Source organism: Eucalyptus grandis, chromosome 7 (genome assembly GCF_016545825.1).
Source record: "Eucalyptus grandis isolate ANBG69807.140 chromosome 7, ASM1654582v1, whole genome shotgun sequence".
In the NCBI taxonomy this organism is placed as follows: Eukaryota; Viridiplantae; Streptophyta; class Magnoliopsida; order Myrtales; family Myrtaceae; genus Eucalyptus; species Eucalyptus grandis.
The window spans coordinates 37,401,085-37,425,147 of NC_052618.1; positions in this window are offsets into that span (position 1 = coordinate 37,401,085).

Genomic DNA, 24,063 nt, shown 5'->3' on the forward strand with positions numbered 1-24,063 from the left:
AACACAAGCTTAAGGAGGATTGGTATTATTGATAAACCATCGCTCCAATCGATGGACGCGATCAGGCCTCCGAGCTCTCCAGCTTCTTGCCGTTCCTTCCGCCGGCAGCGTTCTGCAGGTCGCGGCACTGATGCACGACACCAGAGAAATTGACCGACAAATCCAAGTATATTGACAGCACCTTCAAGATGTTCCCGTTGATCTCCCAGGTGAACGAGAACCACCAGTCCAAGGTCCCCGACAACCTCGCGAAGAACGTGGAGCGTCATCTGGCATGTGATCACTGATATATTTGCCAAAGAATTTGAAGTCTCCTCCAATGCACATCTTTTTGTATCAACTGATATCCATCAGGATTTCCGTTCTGCTCTGCCGCCAGTGAAATTTTGCTTGAATCAAAATTCTGGATCCCAATTTGAAGCGTGGAAACAGGAGACTTCAATTGTGCGCGTGAAAAGTGAGTGAAACTGAATCAGGCGTGAAGGAGGCAAGGCAAAGGGAGGCCATTTTCGCAGAGGGACGGAAGAAATTCTTGTTTCCCTTTTTGGGAGAGAATCAGGGTAGAGGGCAGTGGTGGCTTAGACTGATGGAACATTGGAGTGGCTTTCTCGGCGATTTCCTCAAAACTCCCTCCTACCTCTTCATTGCCAAGCGTTGCCTTCATTGGAGTGTATATCGTTTCTGTTCACTCGTTCGTAACAAGGATGATTTTGTTTTGGAGGAAGCAAAATCCTGATCACGCTACTAAATCCAAAGAAGGTTCAAGCAAAGAAAATGGAAAGGATCATGACTTCCTGCGTGTTGATCTATTCCACGAGGGTATGATCCGGCTTCGGTTATCATTGACAATCGGAGTCATGGCCAACAAAAAAAGATCTCGATTGAGATCCAGTCGCCTCAGGTTCTCATGCAATGAGCGATGATCATCGGCGTCCATGTAAGTCATCCAAGAACAGACCGTGCTTCTTGCGTCTAAATCTACGGCCACACGTGCCTCGAGATGTTGTAATCGACGTTGGCAAGGGACTCGATTATGTCGTCTACGTCATCCTCGCTACTGTTGTCGTAGATGAACCAGCGCTGCACTCGAATTCATGCATGATAAACGAGCCATTCCCCGATGAACCACCGTTTCCCCGTCAAAGAAGATATCCTGCACCAATGCACAAAATAACCAAGAGACGCATTCCGAAGACACATTGCAGTGTTCCCATTCAGTGCTAAGAATACTGATGCCATCAAATAATATAATATTGAGATCTCTAAAAGCGCGGCAATAATGAGAGCGAAGGCTGCAGCGAAAAAAAAAAATGATCCATATTCCCCTGGCGACTAAGTCTCACATCCTGGTCAGCGCTCGTTTACTTACATTTTTTGTTCGAATGGCTTCGAAGCAAAAAAGTGTTTCTCTTCCTCGTGCGATTTTTTCAACAAATCTTGACGTTTGACAGAACGTTTGGTGGACAATAAAAAAAAAAACGAGAAAAACGTTTGGTAAATTTTATTCTTTTTTGTTTCCATTTTAATTTTTTAAACATTTTTATTTTATTTTTCATTTTTTCCTTTCTTTTTATTTTTCTTTTTTCGAAGAAGGTCACCGGCCTCCAATTGCGTTTTGCACATCCTTTGCTTATCCACCATCAACCGCATCCTTAACTTCATTGTTGCACAAATAAATCCTTAAAATTGTTGGGAAAATATGGCTTCGTATTGGGTAGAACAATGAAGTCGGATCGTTAGAGTACTCAAGTCGGACTTTGAGGCGTGATATCACTTCTTTAAGATTTATTTGCCCCACAACGTTGCTAATGGTCACCGGCAAAAATCTTCAGATACAACAAAGTCTCGGATGAGAATACTAGATAGCAATTCTAATACTTCTCCAGGTCTCTCATGAGAAACAACTAGAAACAATTGCTGTAGTTTCTCTCAAAAGAAAATGAAAAAAAAAAAATAGAAGAAGATATGTGTTTGATATCAAAACAAACGTATTTATCTTTTCATTTCGAATAGAGGCAACTCTTCAAAAAGTTGCAAAAGAACAAAGACACGTGAAAAAGTACGTCTCAAATGTTACGTTGAAAATATATAAAAATTCGGAATTAAATAAATAAAAAATAAAAAATAATTGTAACTTTTTATGAACAGTCGCACTGTTTCAACAAGATTTTGTAGTTAATATTTTATATAAATAACTCCGAATTTTCTCAATAAATAAAATAATGATCATTGGTTAATGCTAAATCTCGTCTACGTGCGCACTCACATCTTTTCGATGTGGGACAAGGCATCTCTCAATTTGTTTTATAAACAAATTACCAACAGTTTTGAGTCTCGGTGATCTGTGGAAGCTGAGGTTTTCCTAGGAAAAGAGAGAAGAGAACGAGGAAATACAGAGAGAGAGAGAGGAGGAAAAAAGAGGCGAGAGTTCCTAAGCAAGTTACTCCCTTTTTATTAAGTTCAAAGCTGCGCTCACAGGTTAACAACCAGATGGGATTGGTTTGCTCTGAAGGCGTACAATTTAACGGGGGGAGTGTCGTCGGTCAAGGATATAAGAAGGTGGCAGCTTCTGCTCTATTTTCGAACTCCACAAAAGCTCAAAATGGTGTCTTCCAAGTTTCAACTTCTACTATCTTCGTCCATTCATACATGAAAACGTCGATGGTCAAAATGCTTCAAATGCCGGGCTGAGCAACACCTGATAACTTTTTACTTTACTGAGGTAAAGGTTGACCCAGTCGACTATATAAGTCCCTTGTCCTATCTGAACTCTGCAGGAACGAATTTTCATGGATTTGCCGGCGGCCGGCAAAGACATCGTTTGACCATATTCATGCCACGCTCGAGCTACTCTACAGAATGGAATTTCAAGTGTTAAATAATGTCTCGAGTTTGAATTCGAATAACGATTTGTTAAATTGAATTTGTTGATAAAGATTTTTCAAATAAATTTCAAATTGGATGAAGAAACTCTTATTTTCTTGGACACCTTAAAGCTTCACAAATGAGGAAATAATTAAAAGAGGAATTTCCCAAGCTGCCGAAGCCCCTGCACAAGAAAAAAAAGGTGAAAGGAAAGATGTTCTGTAAGTGAAGAATCCAAAGTGGTGGGGGGCATACACATACAAACAAAAAGGCGTAGGTTTTTCTTCTTTGGGGACTGCTGTACGTACGAGCCGCGCTGCACCCGTACGAGAGAAAGAGAAGCCGCTTGAAGCCTTCGAAGAGAAGCCAAGCCATACGTACGTAAAGAAAAGAAAAGACGCTCGAGTTCTTGTTTTTAGGCATACATAGAGTTGTTTTGTTTCGAGCTTGAACGCACGATAATTTTATTTTATAAATTTGTGTTCAAGTGAGTTGTTTATGTATATACATTTTGTTAAATCTATGAAAAGTACTCAAGCGTGTAAGCGATTACATAAATTTCCGAACTCCTTTTTATTTCTCATTTATTTCTCTGGTAATTTCGCGTTGACGTAAATTGCAAGATTCTGTCGTTTTCGCATATTATATTCCAACTTCATGGATTCTGCCGGCTGCCGGCAAAGGCATCGTTTGATCATATCCATGCCACACTTGAGCTCACTTTTTTTTTTTTTTTGTTTTTTTTAGTTGAAACGCTCGAGCTAAGTCTACGACGTGTTATATGGGGCTCCCCTGCCCGTCCAGTTTCCGCAATTTAAACCTTAATTTCTCGACTTATAGAGCGAGACTTTGATTTACCTTCATGGCACAGTTTTAATTGTCAAAGATTCCTAACCTCTAAATTGGTTTTATTATGTTAATCTACCCCTTCCTCACTCTGCGACTCACACGCTCTAAAACTAGGGGATGTACAACATAAAATCAATTTGACTTTCGACGCAACAAGTACCTAGAATCTTAAGGAGAGACTGCCCTTGAGACTCGTTGAAGTATTGCACACTTTGGTTGTCAGTGGTGCTAGTGCTGATTATGGCTAGGGAGATCGATGCGCTTGGAAGACCTATTGGTTCCGTTTGCACCAAAACATGACCAATTTTGGTTACTATAAACTGAAAATAGGCTCAGTTGATGAGAGAAAAATTTGATCATTTAAAAATAAAATTATCAATAACTTGATAAATTGACAATTTGAAGGAATCAATAAAAAGTAATTGTCAAGAAAGTAACCTTCAACTTAGTAGAATCAAGCAATTGTCAAATAGTAGAATCGAAGAAGCCTTCAAGGTAGAAAAGTTAATGTAATGTATCAGACCTTACTTTTGGGCTACCTTGAAGCGGCTATTCGAGAAACAAAAGAACAAAATGACGAATCACATAACAAGACATATTTATGTGATTAGGTTTATGGTCGTCAATGCGATCAACGATGTCATCTTCAAGCCCAAGACATTCAATTAGTCCATACCAATCCAAACGAACACAGTAGCTTCCGAGTGTGTTTCTCAAACTCTTAATCAGTTGAACAACGAAAATAATTTAGACAAGAGATCCCACCTCTAGTGAGGATTTTACAAAGGCCTAAAAATCCTACCTAGAATCTAACGGCAGGAGTGTCAACTTCCATATCCTAATCAAGTGGTTGAACTCGTATGACAACAATAAATGGCCAACAAAGGAATGGTTAGGCCAATACATAGAAAACCACATCCTCATTGATTGACACTATACCTTACCCATGAAAATTCAAATCTCCTAACTTATTGTTTTCATTGGCGAAGATGACTAGTTGATTGTTGGAACACATTGTCTCCCAATGTGGAGAGACGAACAAATGAATTCTCAAGACTTAGGTTGTTCCCTTTGTCTTTATTAAAAATTGCATTCACTTGGTATATGAATTTATTTAAGTCAGTTCATACTTGGGCTGAGATGAAAAGGTAACTCTATTTTTAATTTCATAGATTGAAGTATCAATTATTGATTTGGCTAGAATTTATCATTACTGTAATAAATCAATCGGTCAATTTGTTGCTCGATTCAAGAGAGTTAGGAATAGATGCCTTACTTTACTCTTGGAGAAAGAATTCACAAATTTGACTTTTAGTGAATTGAAATTCAAACTTAGAGAAAAATTTGGATGCCAAAATTTTACTGATTTATTCCAATCGGTAATAAGAGCGTCTAAATATGAGCAACTACTTAAAGACAAATATAGAGAGCCACATGAAAACTTTACACCAAATGTGCCTCTTGTTGAAAAATATGAGTCATATGATGAATCAAACCAAGATAAAATTTAGCACAAAAAGTTCAAATTTACTGATGACAAAGGGGGCACATGATGACTTTTGACCATCTAATTTGAAAGAATCAGATTCTATAAAAGGGTATTTTTTTTGCACTAAAAATGACCAATTTTGGTTATTTAAAATATGTAAAAAGACTTGGTTGATGAGAGTAGAGTTTTGTTATTTATAAATAGAATTATCGACGCCTTGAAGAATTGATAGCTTGAAGAAATCAACAAAAAAGTGAATTAAGCAATCTCAGACGCAACAACGTAGTAAAATAAAGCAACATCAAGATAGTGGAGTTGAAGAAACTGTCAAATAGTAGAGTCAATGTAATTATCGATGTAATCATTTAGTAACCGTTTGTAACATCTATTTGTAATATCTATTTGTAACCTCCATTAATAATCGTCAATTGTAAGTTTTAACTACACACATCCCTTTCTTTGAGGGTTCCCACACACAAACAAATAAACGTGTTATCATACTTGTATATTGGCATGTTTCTGAGCTCTACTTTTGAGATCTGCATCATCAATTAAATTTTGGCATATATCTTGATTGAAATTCTCGAGTGCCTTGTCATCAATTAAATTCCAACATTTTACTTTTATATTCTCAGGCTACCCAACATAGTATATGTACATGTAGTTTCGTTTAAAATGAACTTATTGATTCCCTTTATGATATTTCTTATCCGAAATCGCCACGAAATATGTCTTCTTTAATGAAAATTAAAAAGTCTTTCACTGAACGGTATTTTTTCCTGAAATTAATCGAATTCCGGCAAATCAGGTTTGTGATGACGATGTAGTAAAAGGTTTGAGAATTTAGAAAAGAGAAAACCTCTGGTTTGCCTTCAGTTGGATCTGACCCGAACTTCTGACTTCCTGGTGCACATGAAACTGCTTCAAAAAGAAAACAGCTTTCAAATGGACATTATTTTACAGTTGCCCCTGGTGCACATGAAACTGCTTCAAAAAGAAAACAGCTTTCAAATGGACATTGGTTTACAGTTGCCCTTTGTATATCCCTCACATAAAGCCTAGAAGGGGGGACAAAATCTCTAAATATTTGACACAAATGGGACGTACTTTCAATTTGGTAACCAATGATGATGGCCTTTTATTGAAGACCATAGACAAGCAAAACTCCAACAGCACCGACACCAGCTACCAGACCTATGATAACCCCAATCGGGGGCAACCCACCACCGATTGCTTTCCCAGTGTTCACGTCGTACCGAGCAAACCTTTCTTCGGTGCTTGACACTGAGGGCATCCGTATGCATCCGGCTGCGGATCAAGCAAAGTGCATAATTACATTACACTCCATTTATTGCAAAATCTACATGCATACTGTCGCGACCAAAATTTTTCGGGTGCACCACCTAAAATTAGGTTAATGGACTATTGAGCTTTTTTAAACTTAGCTCAGGCTCTCCTAAGCTCATACCAAATCGCGACTTAATGTTCAATTATTTAACATGCAAATGATTAATATCTAGGAGTCGCCACTAATCGGTTCATAGTAGGTCGATTAGACACCTAAGTAAAATAAAGGGAGATTTATTTTACTCCTACGAACAAGAGACTGAGGGTACGGGGACTTGGTTATACTAGATTTCTCTAATGCCCTTTCGGTACCATTTCTTTTTAATTTTTCAAAATGTTTTTTTTTGCAAGCAGCTGATTTATTTTAACCGAAATTACTATCATGCAAATGTGGTGACCACACGGGTGCTCATCCATTATTAAAGCAATCAAATAAATAAATTGCATCACACAAAGCAAGCAATCATTTTTTTTTTTTTTTTTTGGTTTTCTTAAAAATTAGAATTATTTTATGAAAATACATTTTAAAACCAAATGACTTCATCTTATTAATATGCAAATTTTAATTAAATGGGCCTATTATGCAAACTAATTATTATGCACCTCATGACCTAACTTCACTAATTAACAAGTTCTGATTAAATAATCCTATTATGCAAACTAGTTAACATGCACCTAGTATTTTTGGATTTTTTATTATTGAAATTCAGAATTTATAAAGATCCTAATTAATCTATCTAAAAATGGATAATTTTCTAATCTATTCTAGGGACTAATTTGACTTAAACCCTATCATATCTTAGAAAACTATTTTTTTGGGAAAATGAGATAATTAGAATATGCGAACATTATCTAAAACCCTAAAAATATTTAGGTTAAACCCTAACTTATTCCTAAAAATGCAATCTTAAAATGTAATCCTAAGAAAATTCTAATTTGTTAAACCTACATGCTTGATTTACTAAACCTATATACTCATGCAGAATTTTGATTTTTTTTTATCATATGATTTTTTTAGTTTTTTTTAAGAGATAAGTAATTATTAAATCTAAACTATCAACAAAATCAAGCAAGGAATGATTAAAATAATCGAAAAAATAACCTGTTGTCTCACGTGTCAAATTAACGATTATTCTAACCCTAATTATCACAGCAAAGAGATCAAAATAATTACAAATCTGATCCGAAGTCTTAACGGACCAAATTAAATAATTATTGTGATTTAACAATTAAAATCTCACTAAAAAGCCCAACAATTAAAATAATTAAAAAAATGATCAAATGTATCTTGGATCAAATTAATAATTATAATTATTCCAGACAAAATCCCTGCGGATAATGCATACTAAATTCACAAATATTAACAAATCAAATATTACAACTTAAATAGATAAACTAAAATGAGATAAAAAAAGAACAAAATAAATAAAAGAAAAAGCTAAACCACCTAAAAAAGAATTGACAGCTTGATGGGCGCCGGAAGGTGAGGGTAACAGGTCAGTGACGGCAAGGTTGCGCAGGGGTGCAGGCACGGGCGTCGGGTCGAGCAGCGAGAGGGCTCGCGGGCGTTGCGGGTCGCAGGGCTGCACAGCGATGCCCGGGTGCTGGTGCGCGGAGCAGGGGCGGATGTCGAGGCAGAGACCGGCGGAGGGCGATTTGCAGGTGGGTCGCGTACGGATCGGGACCTGCTGTCTTCGGGGGGGCCGCGGCGTCAAGCACGGCGAGAACAAGGAGATCGGCAATCAGTAGGGTCGCGGGTCGCAGCGGTGGTGGTGAGCAGTGGCGTCGGGGCGTGAGTGGGGACGATCCAGCGTCTGCAGGCGAAGCGGTGTTCGGCAACCGGCGGGTAGAGGCGTCGGCAGCAAGGGTGAGCGTCACGAGCAGCAGGTGGGTCCTGGATCGGCTCAGGGTGCAACGGCGTCGTCGTTCGGGCGGAGTTGCAGGAGACGGTGGTTGGCGAGGTCGCGGGCTTCATTGAGGGGTGCGGCGGGCTCGGGCGGCGCAGATCGGGTCAGATCAGGGCGGAACGGCGTCGGCAGCAGTGCAGCTCGGCGGGCACTCGGGCGGAATAAACGCGAGCGGAGCAGGGCAGGTGATGGCGCGGCACGGTGGGCAGGAAGACTCAGGCGTCGGGGACTCGGGGCGGTGCGGCGGTGCAGACAGTCGCGACTGGTTTCGGCTTCGGCGGCGTCGCGCGCGCGGTGAGGCAGTGTTCGCAGACGGACGCTTGGGGGTGAGCGGCGATGAGACGATGAACAGTCGTCAAATCTGCCCCTTTACTTTTTCCTTCTCCCGTCTCTCTCACGTCACTTTCCCTCTGTTTTGACTTTTTTTTTTTTTTTTTTGTTTTCTTCTTCTCTCAAGACCTCCAAACTTCCTTCTCCTCTTTCACTTTTGGCTTTTTTTCCTCCTTTTTTTCGACGAAGAAAACCTCCCCCCCCAAGATTGAACTCCGTACGTATCCTTTTATAGAAGAAACAAAACAGGATCTTTTTTGTTAATATTTTCATCTCACGAATATTGCTTATAACCTCTTGATCACAAAAATCCTTATCTCAAAATATTCTCCCCCGATTTCATCATCTATTGATAAAAATAAGATTACAATGCGATTTTTTTAATTTTCAAAAACATAATATCGCATCAAATCTTAATTTTTCACAAGATAATCAATTAAAAATAACAACGGGCTTGGGTTAATTTTATCCTTTCATGGGCCTAGCCCGGCCTACCGAACTAGAGCTCAAAAACATAAAATTTGAGCTCATCCACCACCAATCCTAAAAATAAAAATAAAAATAAAATAAATAATAAAAAAATGCAAAACATGTAAATTAAAAATAAATGCACCTAAAAAAAAAATTATACACTATGCAATTGAATTATAATATTTTTTTAGGGATTAAAAATTAATTCCAATTTTTATGCAATAAATGACTAAATGGGTTGTCCAAAATTTAGGTGTCAACAAATTTGCCCCTCTTTGAAGGTGAGCTCGAAGAGGTTGCCTTCAAAGATAATTTGAGACCTAAATTTTGGTTATGTGTATGCAATGGATGATTTTTGTTGGAAAATGAATTCCATTTTTTTATGCAATTTATATGATGTATGGAAATGCTAATGCAGATGATAAAAGACTTACTTGAAATGACTTACCTTCAAGGAGGGTACAGTGATTCAAGATAGTTGATATTACATGTCCAGGACTCGTACCATTCTATGGTCGCCCAAAATAGTAACATGATTTTGCAAAGAGACTGCTTCCTAGGACCCGTACCATTCTACGGTCGCCTAGTATGACGGTGTTTGGTTGTGTCTAGGACCCGTACCATTCTACGGTCCGCCTAAACGGGGATTTACCTTTTTCCAGACCCGTACCATTCTACGGTCGCCTAAATAGGGAAATAGGTTTTGTCTAGGACCTGTACCATTCTACGGTCACCTAAACGGGGATTCACTTTCTAGAACCCGTACCATTCTACGGTCGCCTTGACGAAAAATTGATTTTTCAGGACTCGTACCATTCTACAGTCGCCTAGACTGAGGTTTTACTTGGCTAGGACCCGAACCATTCTTCGGTCGCCTAGCCCTTGCAACAAATCATCCGATCAAGACCCGAACCATTCTTCGGTCGCCTTAATCGATTGAATCTGGGAGAAATTTTTGGGGACAACTCAATCGAGTGTCGGTATGTTTAAAAGGAATATCCTCGTGCGATGACAAATATTCAAGGTATGGATAGAGATATACTTACCTGGTAACATCTCCGATCTTCAGGGATACGTCTCCTGCAAAACATGCATTGGTAATCATAAACATGCATCAATTTAATGGAGGTTTGTGATGATTTCCATTAATCTTGCATCACCTAATTTCCATTATGAACACATGAGTGTCATGAATGTGTCAAATGAGGGATCATTTGGTCTGAAAGGACTTTTCTCTCATCCTCATTAAAATGGCCATTTTATCCTGACCTTTGAAGTAGGATTTTGTCAATCACTTTATCTCACCATTGTCATGCCAAACAAGGGTCTGAGCAATCTCGCAAGTGATACGATCTCACCAATCTGAGAGGTCTTTAAGAGGGACCGCAATGCTGGGCTTGGTCAATGGCTTAACAAAGGAGACTCTTTGAGTTGAGGCTATTAAAAAATGAATGATATTTCATAATCATCTTGGGGTTTTCAAGTCAAGAAACACATGAAAAATGAGGTAGTAATTATCTTACTTGTACTTCTTCAAGTGATACTTTTAAGCATATGAACTCTTACGTTAATTCAAGTGCCCTAATTTGAAGAGACTTTGCAAGGGACGTAATGTAGGCTTGGTTCATGAGTTGTGAAATGAAAGGATCATTAGGCTCAAAAAGTGTTTAGATGGCCAAAGTTGGTAATCATCTTGACATTTCCACCACGTTTCCTCTCCATCGTCGAAGATTTTCTTCACATCATAACTCCACTGATTGCAACATCACAACATTTGAGTTTTTTTTTTTTTAGGTACCACCTTGTTGGGATACGACTCATTTCATCAAGTGTTTGATTTTTTCTTTGGGTATTGGCCTTGCTTTTACCATGCACACTGCTTTTTTCATGCCCCATTTTTTGCACTTTTTTTTTTGGACAAAGTCTCCATTTTTATCAGCATTGTAAATCATGCTACTTGAGTGGTTTGATTTTTCTTGCCTTGCCCTAGTGTGGGGGATGATCACCAACTAGGTTTAATGTGAAATGAATTCATAGGCTCAAGAGGGCTATGCAATGGATAAAGTGTATGGATAGAGAAAGAATTGCTCTTCGTCGTCCTAAGGCACTTCAAATTATCGTACAAGTTACACTGCAAAAGCAATACTCGAAGATTGATGCAAGTGCGAGTAAGAAAATTCCTATCATTCATTTCAAATCTTGTCCCAATATGAGACGATTTTTGACAGGGATAATTAAAAAGCTCTTTATGTGTGTGGGTTCAAAGAGCTGAACAATAGATATACCTGTAGTGTTTCGGGTAGCTGAAGAAACTGCCTCTCATCACCTTGGTTGACGTACCCTTTGTGAGATCACCCTTTTTCTCGTAGGCATGGAATTTTCCACACAACTCACTGGGGGTTGGTGTGTGAAACAATGTATGGAATAGGGTTTGCCTTTCATCATTCCAAAGTATCCCATTTGACACATTCAATTTATCTCACACAATTCATCAAGGAAGAAAATGCAAGATTTGCGAACAAATTTGAACAATTCAATTTGCAACTCAATGAGGCAATTTATTCATCATAAAATGTTTGCAATTCAAAACATGACATGGCAAATTCTATCATGGGTAATACTTTTTGACAGCATCTGAATTAATTGGAGTGGAAAACACACGACCATCCATTTCTGCCAAGATCAAAGCACCACCATGAAGTACCTTCTTTACCACATATGGGCCACTATAATTTGGAGCAAACTTCCCCCCAGGATCTGGAAAAATTGGCAATAGCTTCCTTAAAACAAGATCATTTACCTCGAAATGTCTCGGCCGCACCTTTCGGTTGAAAGATCTAGCTACTCTCTTGTTGATATGCTTGCCATGGCGAGAGCCTTCGATCTTTTCTCATCGATCAAGTTCAATTGTTCAAGTCTTTGTCGTGACCATTCCGCCTCGACAAATTCCACTTGGGATAAACTCTCGGGAAGGAATCTCCACTTCCACAGGCAAAACTGCCTCCATGCCGTATACCAGAGCAAAAGGAGTTGCCCCGGTAAAAGTACGAATCGATGTCCGATACGCTATCAGTGCGAAGGGTAATCTGTCATGTCAATCTCGATAATTCTCGGCTGTCTTAGCCAAGATCTTCTTAATATTCTTATTGGCCGCTTCAACAGCCCCATTCATTTGAGGGCGATAAGGGGACGAATTCAAATGCTTGATCTTGAACTCGCTAAACAACTCATCAACAAGCTTGTTGTTCAAATTTGTCCCGTTGTCAGTGATAATCGTTTCAGGGACACCATAGCGAGCAATTATGTCACGTTTGATGAACTTCACAACATTGCGAGCAGTGACACTTGCAAAGGATGTAGCTTCGATCCATTTTGAAAAATAGTCTATGGCCACTAAAATGAATCTATGCCCATTGGAAGCCTTTGGGTTTATTGGGCCGATCACATCAATCCCCCACATTGAGAAAGGCCATGGCTCGGAAAACTGGTGCAGCATAGTTGGAGGAACATTTATCTTATCACCATGGACCTGGCAACGATGACAACTTCGAACATGCTGTATACAGTCACCTTCTAGCGTGAGCCAATAATAGCCTAATCTCATGATCTTCTTAGCCATCATGTGTCAATTCATATGAGGGCCACATACTCATTCGTGAATTTCTTGCATGATTTGAGTGGCCTTAGCTGCACCCACACACCGCAACAAGATTGAATCATAAGATCTCTTGTACAAATTCTCACCACTAACGAAGAACTTTGAGGCCATCTTCATGATGTACTTCCTATCAGCTGGAGTACTTCCCTTAGGGAATCCTTGTTTTTGGATGTAGTTCATGATATCGTAATACCATGGTTTTCCGTCAGACTCTTCTGTCACTACCATACGATAAGCCGGCCTTAGAAGAATCTCTATCTTCAATGGTTCAACTTCTAATCCGTCGTGACTTGCAACATAGATGATAAAGTTGCGAGTGCATCTGCAAATTGATTGTGAGACCTCGATAAGTATTCAAATGAAACTTCATCGAATTTCTTGATCAAATCTTCTAAGTACTCATGATATGGGAGCAACTTAGCATCCTTAGTCTTCCATTCACCTATGGTCTCGTAGTATGATCAGCGGAATCCCGAACACTTTTAATTTGGCTACACCCATCTTGATTGCAGCTTGAAGCCCAAGGATGCAAGCTTCATACTCGGCTATATTGTTAGTGCATGGGAATATCAATTTCGCAGCTCTTGGGTGATGCTGTCCGTGCAGGGATATCAAAAATGCCCCAAGATGACAAACTGCATGTTCACAGCTCCATCAAAGAACATTGTCCATGAATCTTCATTTACACTCAAGATGCAGTCATCCAAAGAACGATCGTCATTATTTGAGGCTTCTGGATTCTCGGCCAATAGATCGGCAATTACTCGACCCTTAACCGACTTTTGTGGCATGAATTGCACATCAAATTCCGAGATCAAAATTTGCCATTTAGCCAACTTACCCACCAACGCTGGCCGGTTCAATAAATACTTGATAGGATCGTTCTCAGTTACGAGGAATGTCTGGTAATGCAGTGTGTATTGTCTCAATCTATGCAATACCCACACTAATGCAGCACAAGTCTTTTCCACATTAGAATATTTTAGCTCTAACATAGTGAATTTTTTACTCAAGTAATAAACGGCTCGTTCTTTTTTATCGACGGGACTTTCCTGAGCTAACATCGCACCCAATGACTCACCATGAATGGTGAGGTAAAGAATCAAAGGATACCCTGGCGATGGCGAGACAAGAACTGATGGATTCATCAAGTACTATTTCAACTTGTCGAATGCTTTTCGACACTCATCATCCCAGTTGACTTGTGCATTCTTCCTTAAGAGCTTGAAGAATGGCTTGGCGGTTTCGAAAGTTGGGAAATGAATCGAGCAATGTAATTCAACCTCCCCAAAAGACTCCGGACTTCTTTCACCGTTGATGGAGGTTGCAACTCACATATGGCCTTAGCTTTAGCCGGGTCGATCTCAATCCCTTTACTGCTCACAATGAACCCAAGTAATTTACTAGATGTTGCTCCAAACACATTTAGTGGGGTTGTAGACGAAGCTTGAACTCACGGAGTCGATCAAACAACTTCTTTAGAGTTTCGACGTGGCTTCTTCCGAGTCGGGTCTTCGCAATCATATCACCGACGTAGACCTCGATCTCCTGATACACCATATCATGGAATAGTGCTACCATGGCTCGCTGGTAAGTTGCTCCTGCATTCTTGAGTCCGAAGGGCATGACCTTATAATGAAAGGTTCCCCATGAAGTGATAAATGCAGTTTTCTCCTTGTCTTCCTCCTTCATCCTTATTTGATTATACCCAGAAAAACCATCCATAAATGAAAATAGTTCAAATCTGGCAGTACTATCCACAAGGACATCTATGTGAGGTAACGGGAAATCATCCTTCGGGCTAGCCTTGTTCAGATCCCGATAATCAACACAAACTCGGACTCGACCATCCTTCTTCATCACCGGCACGATGTTTGCTACCCATTCGGGGTATTGCGAGACTTCAATAAATCCGACTTTTAGAAACTTCATCACCTCTTCCTCTATCTTCTTCGAGAGCTCAGGCTTAGTTCTCCGCAGCCTTTGCTTCTTAGGAGGCATGTCCGGGTTAGTAGGCAAACAAAGCTCCACGATTGACGGGTCTAACCCAGGCATATCGGCGTAGGTCCATGCGAAGATGTCCTTATATTCCTTCAGTAACTGAACTAGGCGCTTAGCCTCGTCTTTGGGGAGATTCACCCCTATGTTCACCTCCTTGGCTTCTTCAGTGTCACTTAAATTAATAGTGACGGTTTGCTCGGATGTGAGAACCTTGGCTTTTTCATGTTGTTCCCAACTTCGCTGCACCTCAATGGAATCTTCAATGGAATCCTCGATCGAATCTTCAGGATTATCATTATTAGCACTTGTTGCATTGGATTGAACCATTTCCATACCTTTGCATGTTATATGATCGTCCCCGAAACATGAAATAGAAGGATCAAAAAGACAAACATGGTTAAATCATATTTTATTTTATTTGTGAATTTTTTTAAAACTTTTTTTTTGCAAAAGCATTTTTTGAACATTTTGACATGAGGAAGCATGATGAAGCCTAGGCCTCGAATTCTCCTTGGATTTTAATTTTGTTTTATCGGCTGGATATCATCACCGGGCTGGTTTGGTGTACCTCATCATGCCCTCAAAATAAAACTTGTAATTTCATTGAATTCATCAATCAATTACAATTTATTGAATGGAAAATGCAATTCAAGTCCTAAAAGAAAGTGAAAAAGAAGAAATCGAAAACAATTCCTAGAAAGCAATAAAAAAAAATTCCCACGTAGGGGAATGTGCAAAAGTGATAAACGGGTTACTCTTGTGGGCGAGGGCCCGTTTCTTCCAGAGGTTCTCCATCAATGGCTCCAATGAAAAGGTCATCGACCAAACTTGAAATTCCTTCCAGGGTGTCGTCAGAGTTTTCTGTCTTTGAAGGCGTTGGATCATCCATGACATCCCATCCACTTGGAACTATATTGCGGGCATCAAAGTAAAAGCTGGGAGGAGTTGAATATTTCACCATATAGTCGAACTTCCCACTTGGCTGTCCGAGAGTATCCATCACTTCAGCTTCATCTTGCATCATAATTGGAGGACCAGAGAACGTCTCATGAATGTTTGGAGGTGGTAAATTTTGCCTCCCTCGCCCTTGCTCAGGTGACAAGTTATGCCTTCCTTGTCTTTGCCTTCCAGAACTTCCTCCACCTCTTCCATGGTACCCTAACCCAGCAGATCGGGACCTCTGAGGGGCTTCAATGGGGTTTCGAATGCCCTGATCATTTCTTCCCAAACCATTGCCAGGGACAAAACCATTCCCAACCATTACTCTTCCTACCATGAGGGCAGCATCTGAAACCTCAGGAGTGGGCGGCGATGAACCTCGAGAAGCATGTATGGTAGACACTAACTCAAATGAGTGGTAACTTGATTCGAGCTCGAATCCGGCTTACATAGGGGATAGCCGTCTCGTGATAAATGGTGGTCTTCTTCACCATACACAAGGACCAGCTTCCTTTCGATCACAAATTTTACAGCTTTGATGTAGACTTGAAGGGACCGCATCCAACAAAGTATCCATGGACGACCTAGCAGAAAATTGAATGCGGTAGGGATATCCAAAGACTTGGAAAGGAATGTTGAAGACGACCGGCCCTATTTGCATGTCAAGATGGATTTCCCGATCACCTCCTTTTTTTTGTTCCATCAAAAGCTCTCACCGAAGTCTTCGCAAAGATGTATCTTTGACGGGTCTACCTTGAGGCGGTGAAGAGTGGCCAATGGACATATGTTTAGGGCGGACCCATTATCAATGAGCACTCGGGACACATGAGAAACCTTGTGCTTGACAGATATGTAGAGTGCTTTATTATGCCCCCTACCCTCAAGAGGGAATTCCTCATCAGAAAAAGCAATCATGTCCTTGAGAAGGACTGATCCCACAAAATCCTCCAGCTTATCTACTTCAACTGTTTCGGGTACACGAATTTCACTCAGCACCTTCATTAGTGACTTTTGATGCACAGGGGATGTTAGGAGGAGCTCGAGCAAAGAGATCTGAGCAGGCATCTTTCGCAATTGATCGACCACATTATACTCACTTGCTTTAATCACATCCAAAATTCCTTAGCCTCTTCATCGGTGACGGGCTTTGCAGGTTGAGCATTATTTTGAGCATAAGTTCGACCAGACCTTGTAACGAGGTCAACATCTAGGTCATAAGACCAATGCACCGCTTTATTATTGACATACACATACGGCTGAGGTATTTCAATCACAACCTCCTCATCAGTTGCATCTTCTAGCGGGGGCATATCTACAAGTGACGGATCTACTTCTTCTTTACCATCATCAAGAGCAGCCTGCTCCTCCTCCCAATCGATGATGATGTGGGAAATGGTGGAAACTATGCAGTTATGGTCAGCATACACGATGATGCCGTCATCCACCATTTTGGCAATTCTTTCCTTCATCAACGATAAAGGAACATCCTCTTGATCTGGATAATAACCAGCTCTCACTAGTCCATTGTAGGCATCTGCCACATTCACCTTCGAGTTCTTGATCCGTCTAACTTCAGGTTCTAGGATAGCATTCACTGTTCCCTCATGCTCCGGTAGCGGATTCTTCCCGAACGTTTGGCCGAGCAATTTGAAATGAGAAGGCCTTTGTGTCCAAGAGATTTTAGATCTTGTGCTTGAGGGTGAAACATTCGTCAGTTGAATGCCCAAATTCACCGTTATGGTAGTCACACTTCTTTGCCGAGTCATAACCGCGAATGCTTTCGCGATTGGGACGCTTTGGTTCATTAGTAAGCAAACCTTTCTTTCGGAGGATCGTCAGCACTTGGGATGGAGACCTAGGGAGAGGAGAAAATTGCCTTCTATTATTTGCTTGGGAAATGATTGGCGGCTAGTGGTTTGTGGTTGTCTTGGATTCATTTGGATGGTCAGGGCACGTTTGACATTTTCTTGGCTATAAGCCACATTCACATCCACAGCCATTTCCTTCTCCTTTTTGGCAGTGAATCTTTTACTAGATGACTCAGTAAACCATCATTCTCTTATCCTCATCTCGATTTGTTCTCCTACAGGAATAAACTGATTGAAGCTTTCGACGTATGTACTGGCCATTCTGTTACGAAACTCGGACGAGAGGGTTTTCACGAACAACTTCATCAGCTCATTGTTGGTAGGCTCAGAAGTAATTTGAGCCGCCAAGTTTCTCCATCTCATAGCATATTCTTTAAATGACTCGCTCCTTTTCTTTTCCATTCGCTCCAGTCTTCTCGGGAAGGTGCGATGTCCATGTTGAACTTGTATTGTTTGAGGAATGCGTCGCCTACTTTGTTCCAAGTGTCGAGCATGTTCACATTTTCATCACGTACTAGTTTAATGCGGGTCCAGTCAAACTCGCATGGAATGATTGGATCATGAGAGGCTCATTTTTGACGTGTTGGGCCATGCGCACGTGGTACATCTGCAGATGAGATTTTGGGCAAGATGTGCCATCATACTTCTCAAACTTTGGCATTTTGAACTTGCTCGGCATTTTGACCTTCTCATAGACCGAGAGGTCGAACGGGAGGGACCTTTGTGACTCCTGCAGCTGTCTCATTTTCTCTTCCAGCTTCGCAACACGCTCATCCCGATCTGTCTTGGGAACGCCGTCAAGCTTGGCCTTTCCAACAATGACTGGGTCATCTTCCAGCCCGGGCATGTCGTCGTCAATCGTTTGAACCTTGTTTGCTTGCTTCGGGATAACTACTTCAGGAAGAGCAGGTGCAGCTGTTGGATTCGCTTGGAGGAATTGGAGTTGATCCGTCACAAGTTGTAAAGAGGCGAGTACTTGTTGGAGTTGAGTCTCCACAGCTGACATACGATCACGCATTTCATTTTGGTCAGCCATTTTAGCCCTTGATCGTGTAATGATGGACGAACGCGGAGGATCCATTATCACCTAATTGGATAAAAGTAATGTAAGAACCAATGACAAGATAGGAAAATGGCCCATGACAATGGTCTAATCGCCTGATTTTATTTGAAATTTTAACCAAGTTTCCTAACAACGAACTAAGATTGAAATCCAAAATCCCTAAACATTGAATCTAAAAATTGAAAACACTGAACTAGAAATCAAAGTCCCTAAACATTGAATCAAAATTCAAGACATCTCATTTTATATGCTTTCGGGATTTCAACGCCTTGCGAAGCTTCTCATTTTCCGCTTCAATCATTTCCACTTTCCGCTTAAGATGCTCAATTTGTGCTCGTTGGGTTGGCTTCTCGCCACATCCGAGACTACTGGACGCAAAGCAGCAGGAATCCGGTATTGTTGGATGTAGAACGCCGATGCATGGTGAATCTCCTCCTCACCCTTCAATCTCATGGGCACCAAAATCTTTTCTGGATGACATTCGCTCCACGTAGTAATGATCATCTGGATCTCGTTGAAGTAGTCGTAATCCTTTCGAATGAAACGAACTTGGAACAAATCTGTCTTGAGAGGTGGGGGAATTTCTTGAAGAGCTTTGTACTAATGGGCCACTCTATGTGGATAATAGGAAGTAGCACCGGAAAGGCCCAGCAGCGGGATTGGTCCATCATGTTTGTGAGACAAACGAGCCTCCTCAATGTGGAGCCATTTAGTATGCCATAAGAATGCCTTAGGATCAGATTTTTCAAAAAATTAATCCAACGGGCATACTGTTTATTTGGGGAAAAGCGTTCTAAGACCGCAAACTTTTGTATGGGGTGCCTAAAATCATCAATCTTAAATTGCTTCATAAGGTGCCCAAATCCTCTTATGTGGGAGAAAAACCATATTTGCAAAAGTTCGGGGAGGGCACGCATGGTCTTTTCCTCATTTTGTTTGAAATGGGTTAATGATAAAAATGTTTCGGCTAAAACCATATTGACATAATTCAACCCGTCGCAAACACGATTAACCACCCATGAAATTGAAGGATTAATGGCATTTTTTCGATAAGGAAAAACAATTAGCCCAAAAAATGCTAACATGAAAATCTTGGCTTTTGAAATCATTGGTTGGTTTGCAAAACATTTTCTAAGAATGAAAATGGACATGCAAAACAATTGACTTTGACAACTTTCCTTATTCCTTCGGCTTCGATTTGTAAAAACTGTGATAATTCAGAAATAGAATCTATACCGATAGGCGGTCTAACAAGTTCCTTTCCAGGGGCATTCCGATGGCAACACTATATTCTTCAAGTGTTGGAGTCAATTCAAACTTACCAAATATGAAGGTGGAAGTTTGTGGACACCGAAGTGAGGGAGTGCCTGAATCACACCAGAGTGGACGTTGATCTCTAACAAAGGGAAGAAGTCGGGCGATCCTGGCTTTCACATATCTCGAACCATCTTGATCCAACCGATCCAACCACCTCTTGAGCTCTTTTTTGGAGTGGAAATGAATTGTGCATCGGTTTTCCCCATTGCATATAAAACAAGACCGACGACGAAACCTAATTGTCATGGACCGACAAAATTACAATAAAGTAAATAAATTGCGAAAAATTTAAACAACTTACTTTCACTGGAAATGGATGACAATCACATAGACATGCGCATGAAATGTGAGGCTCGATTTCTACCTAGACGGCTTAACAAGGTGGAGCTAAGAGGATGGTCTCGACCGTTGCGCTCGCATTAACGTGTCGTAGGTCCCCTAACTCCGGCTCGCCGAATGGAATGCCCAATAATCACGCAGTCTCGCGGATATGGACAAACACATTCGACACCATGAAAGAAATTTCGGGAAGAGAAGGTCAACCTCTACATAGCAATCTCGCTTTGAGGAAGTATCCTTCTCAACACCATCCTAGAAATTCTATCGCAGCCTGTGTCCGACCGCAGTTGTGTGTGTGCAAATAGTGTAGTGCTAAAGCAATAAAGCATGCACAACAGTTTAAATGCAAACAACACTTCTATAGTTTTAATTCAAACATTCATCCATAACTCCAACCTGCAAGATAGGGGTTAGCAAAGACTACTCCCCTTATACCTCCCATCTGCAAGAACATTTAACACCTTAGGAATGTTAGGGACATACCTGAGATCCTCGCTGCCAAACAAAAATATTTTTAAAAAGAAAAATTGGCCTAAGTTCACTAAGTGTTTTTAACACAAGTTCCCAGCGGAGTCGCCAAACTGTCGCGACCTAAATTTCGAGTGCACCACCTAAAACTAGGTTAATGGATTGCTAAGTTTTTACACTTAGCTCGGGCTCTCCCAAGCCCATACCAAATCGCGACTTAAGTCTAAATTTTTAAACATGCAAATGATTATTATCTATGAGTCGCCACTAATCGGTTTATAGTAGGTCGACCTAAAACTAGGTTAATGGACTACACCTTTAAGTAAAATAAATGGAGATTTTATTTTAACATGCAAATGATTAATATCTAGGAGTCGCCACTAATCGGTTTAAGGTCGATTAGACACCTAAGTAAAATAATAAATGGAGATTTATTTTACTCCTACGAACCAAAGACTGAGGATACGGGGACTTGGTTACACTAGATTTCTCTAATGCCTTTTCGGTACCATTTCTTTTTAATTTTTCAAAATGTTTTTTTTTTTTTTTTTGCAAGCAGCTGATTTATTTTAACCTAAATTACTATCATGCAAATGTGGTGACCACACGGGTGCTCATCCATTATTAAAGCAATCAAATAAATAAATTGCATCACACAAAGCAAGCAATCATTTTTTTTTTTTTTTTGGTTTTCTTAAAAATTAGAATTATTTTATGAAAATGCATTTTAAAACCAAATGACTTAATCTTATTAATATGCAAATTTTAGTTAAATGGACCTATTATGCAAACTAATTATTATGCACCTCATGACCTAACTTCACTAATTAACAAGTTCTGATTAAATAATCCTATTATGCAAACTAGTTAACATGCACCTAGTATTTTTGGATTTTTTAATTGAAATTCAGAATTTATAAAGATCCTAATTAATCTATCTAAAAATGGATAATTTTCTAATCTATTCTAGGGACTAATTTGACTTAAACCCTATCATATCTTAGAAAACTATTTTTTTTTTTTTGGGAAAATGAGATAATTAGAATATGCGAACATTATCTAAAACCCTAAAAATATTTAGGTTCAACCCTAACTTATTCCTAAAAATGCAATCTTAAAAATGTAATCCTAAGAAAATTCTAATTTGTTAAACCTACATGCTTGATTTACTAAAATTATATACTCATGCAGAATTTTGATTTTTTTTTTTTTGTTGATCTTATGATTTTTTTAGTTTTTTTAAGAGATATGTAATTATTAAATCTAAACTATCAACAAAATCAAGCAAGGAAGGATTAAAATAATCGAAAAAATAACCTGTTGTCTCACAGGTCAAATTAACGGTTATTCTAACCCTAATTATTACAGCAAAGAGATCAAAATAATTACAAATCTGATCCGAAGTCTTACGGACCAAATTAAATAATTATTGTGATTTAACAATTAAAATCTCACTAAAAAGCCCAACAATTAAAATAATTAAAAAAATGATCCCAATGTCTCTCGGATGAAATTAATAATTATAATAATTCCAGACAAAATCCCTGCGGATAATGCATACTAAATTCACAAATATTAACATCAAATATTACAACTTAAATAGATAAACTAAAATGAGATAAAATAGAACAAAATAAATAAAAGAAAAATAAACCACCTAAAGAAAGAGGGGCTTGCTGCAGCGTTGATGGGGGCCGGACGGAGGTGGCCGGCGTCGGGTACTATAGGTCAGTGACGGCAAGGTAGCGCGGGGGTGCAGGCACGGGCGTCGGGTCGAGCAGCGAGAGGGCTTCGGGCGTTGGGGTCGCAGGTTGCTGAACAGCGATGCTCGCGGGTGCTGGTGCGTCGGAGCAGGGGCGGATGTCGAGGCAGAGACCGGCGGAGGGCGATTCGCGAGGTGGGTCGGCATCGGGACCGGTGCAAGCGGGGCCGCAGGTGAGCACGGCGAGAACAAGGAGATCGGCAAGCAGCCTCGGGTCGCGGGTCGCAGCGGTGGTGGTGAGCAGTGGCGTCGGGGCGTGAGTGGGGACGATCCAGCGTCTGCAGGCGAAGCGGTGCGCGGCAACCGGCGGGTAGAGGTGTCGGCAGCAAGGGTGAGCGTCGCGAGCAGCAGGTGGGTCCTGGATCGGCTCGGGCGTGGCGTCGTCATTCGGGCAGAGTTGCAGGAGACGGAGCGGCGAGGTCGGGGCTTCAGCGAGGGGTGCGGGTTGCAGGGCGGCGCAGATCGTGGTCAGATCAGGGGCGGCAACGGCGTCGCAGCAGTGCAAGCTGGTCAGCGGGCACTCGGGCGGAATAAACGCGAGCGGAGCAGGGGCAGGACGGCGCGGCACGGTGGGCTCGGGCGGAGGAAGACTGGCGTCGACTGGGGCGGCGCGGCGGTTGCAGCAGTTGCGACTGGCTTCGGCTTCCAGGCGGCGTCGGCGTGCGCAGTGAGGCGGTCGCGGACGGACGCAGCAAAAGTGGGTGAGCGGCGAGGGAGACGATGAACAGTCGTCCCCAAATCTGCCCCTTTTACTTTTTCCTCTCTCCTCTCTCTCTCACGTCACTTTCCCTCTGTTTTGACTTTTTTTTTTTCTTCTTTTTTCACTCAAGACCTCCACGGACGGCTTCCTTCTCCTCTTTCACTTTTGGCTTTTTTTCCTCCTTTTTTTTCGACGAAGAAAACCTCGAAAAAGCCCCCCAAGATTGAACTCCGTACGCATCCTTTTATAGAAGAAACAAAACGTGATCTTTTTGTTAATATTTTCTATCTCACGAATATTGCTTATAACCTCTTAATCACAAAAATCCTTATCTCAAAAATATTCACCCCGATTTCATCATCTATTGATAAAAAATAAGATTACAATGCGATTTTCTTAATTTTCAAAAATCATCATAATATCGCATCAAATTTTAATTTTTCACAAGATAATCAATTAAAAATAACGACGGGCTTGGGTTAATTTTATCCTTTTTTATGGGCCTAGCCCGGCCTACCGAACTAGAGCTCAAAAACATAAAATTTGAACCCATCCACCACCAATCCTAAAAATAAAAATAAAAATAAAATAAATAATAAAAAAATGCAAAACATGTAAATTAAAAATAAATGCACTTAAAAAAAAAAATTATACACTATGCAATTGAATAATAATATTTTTTATTAGGGT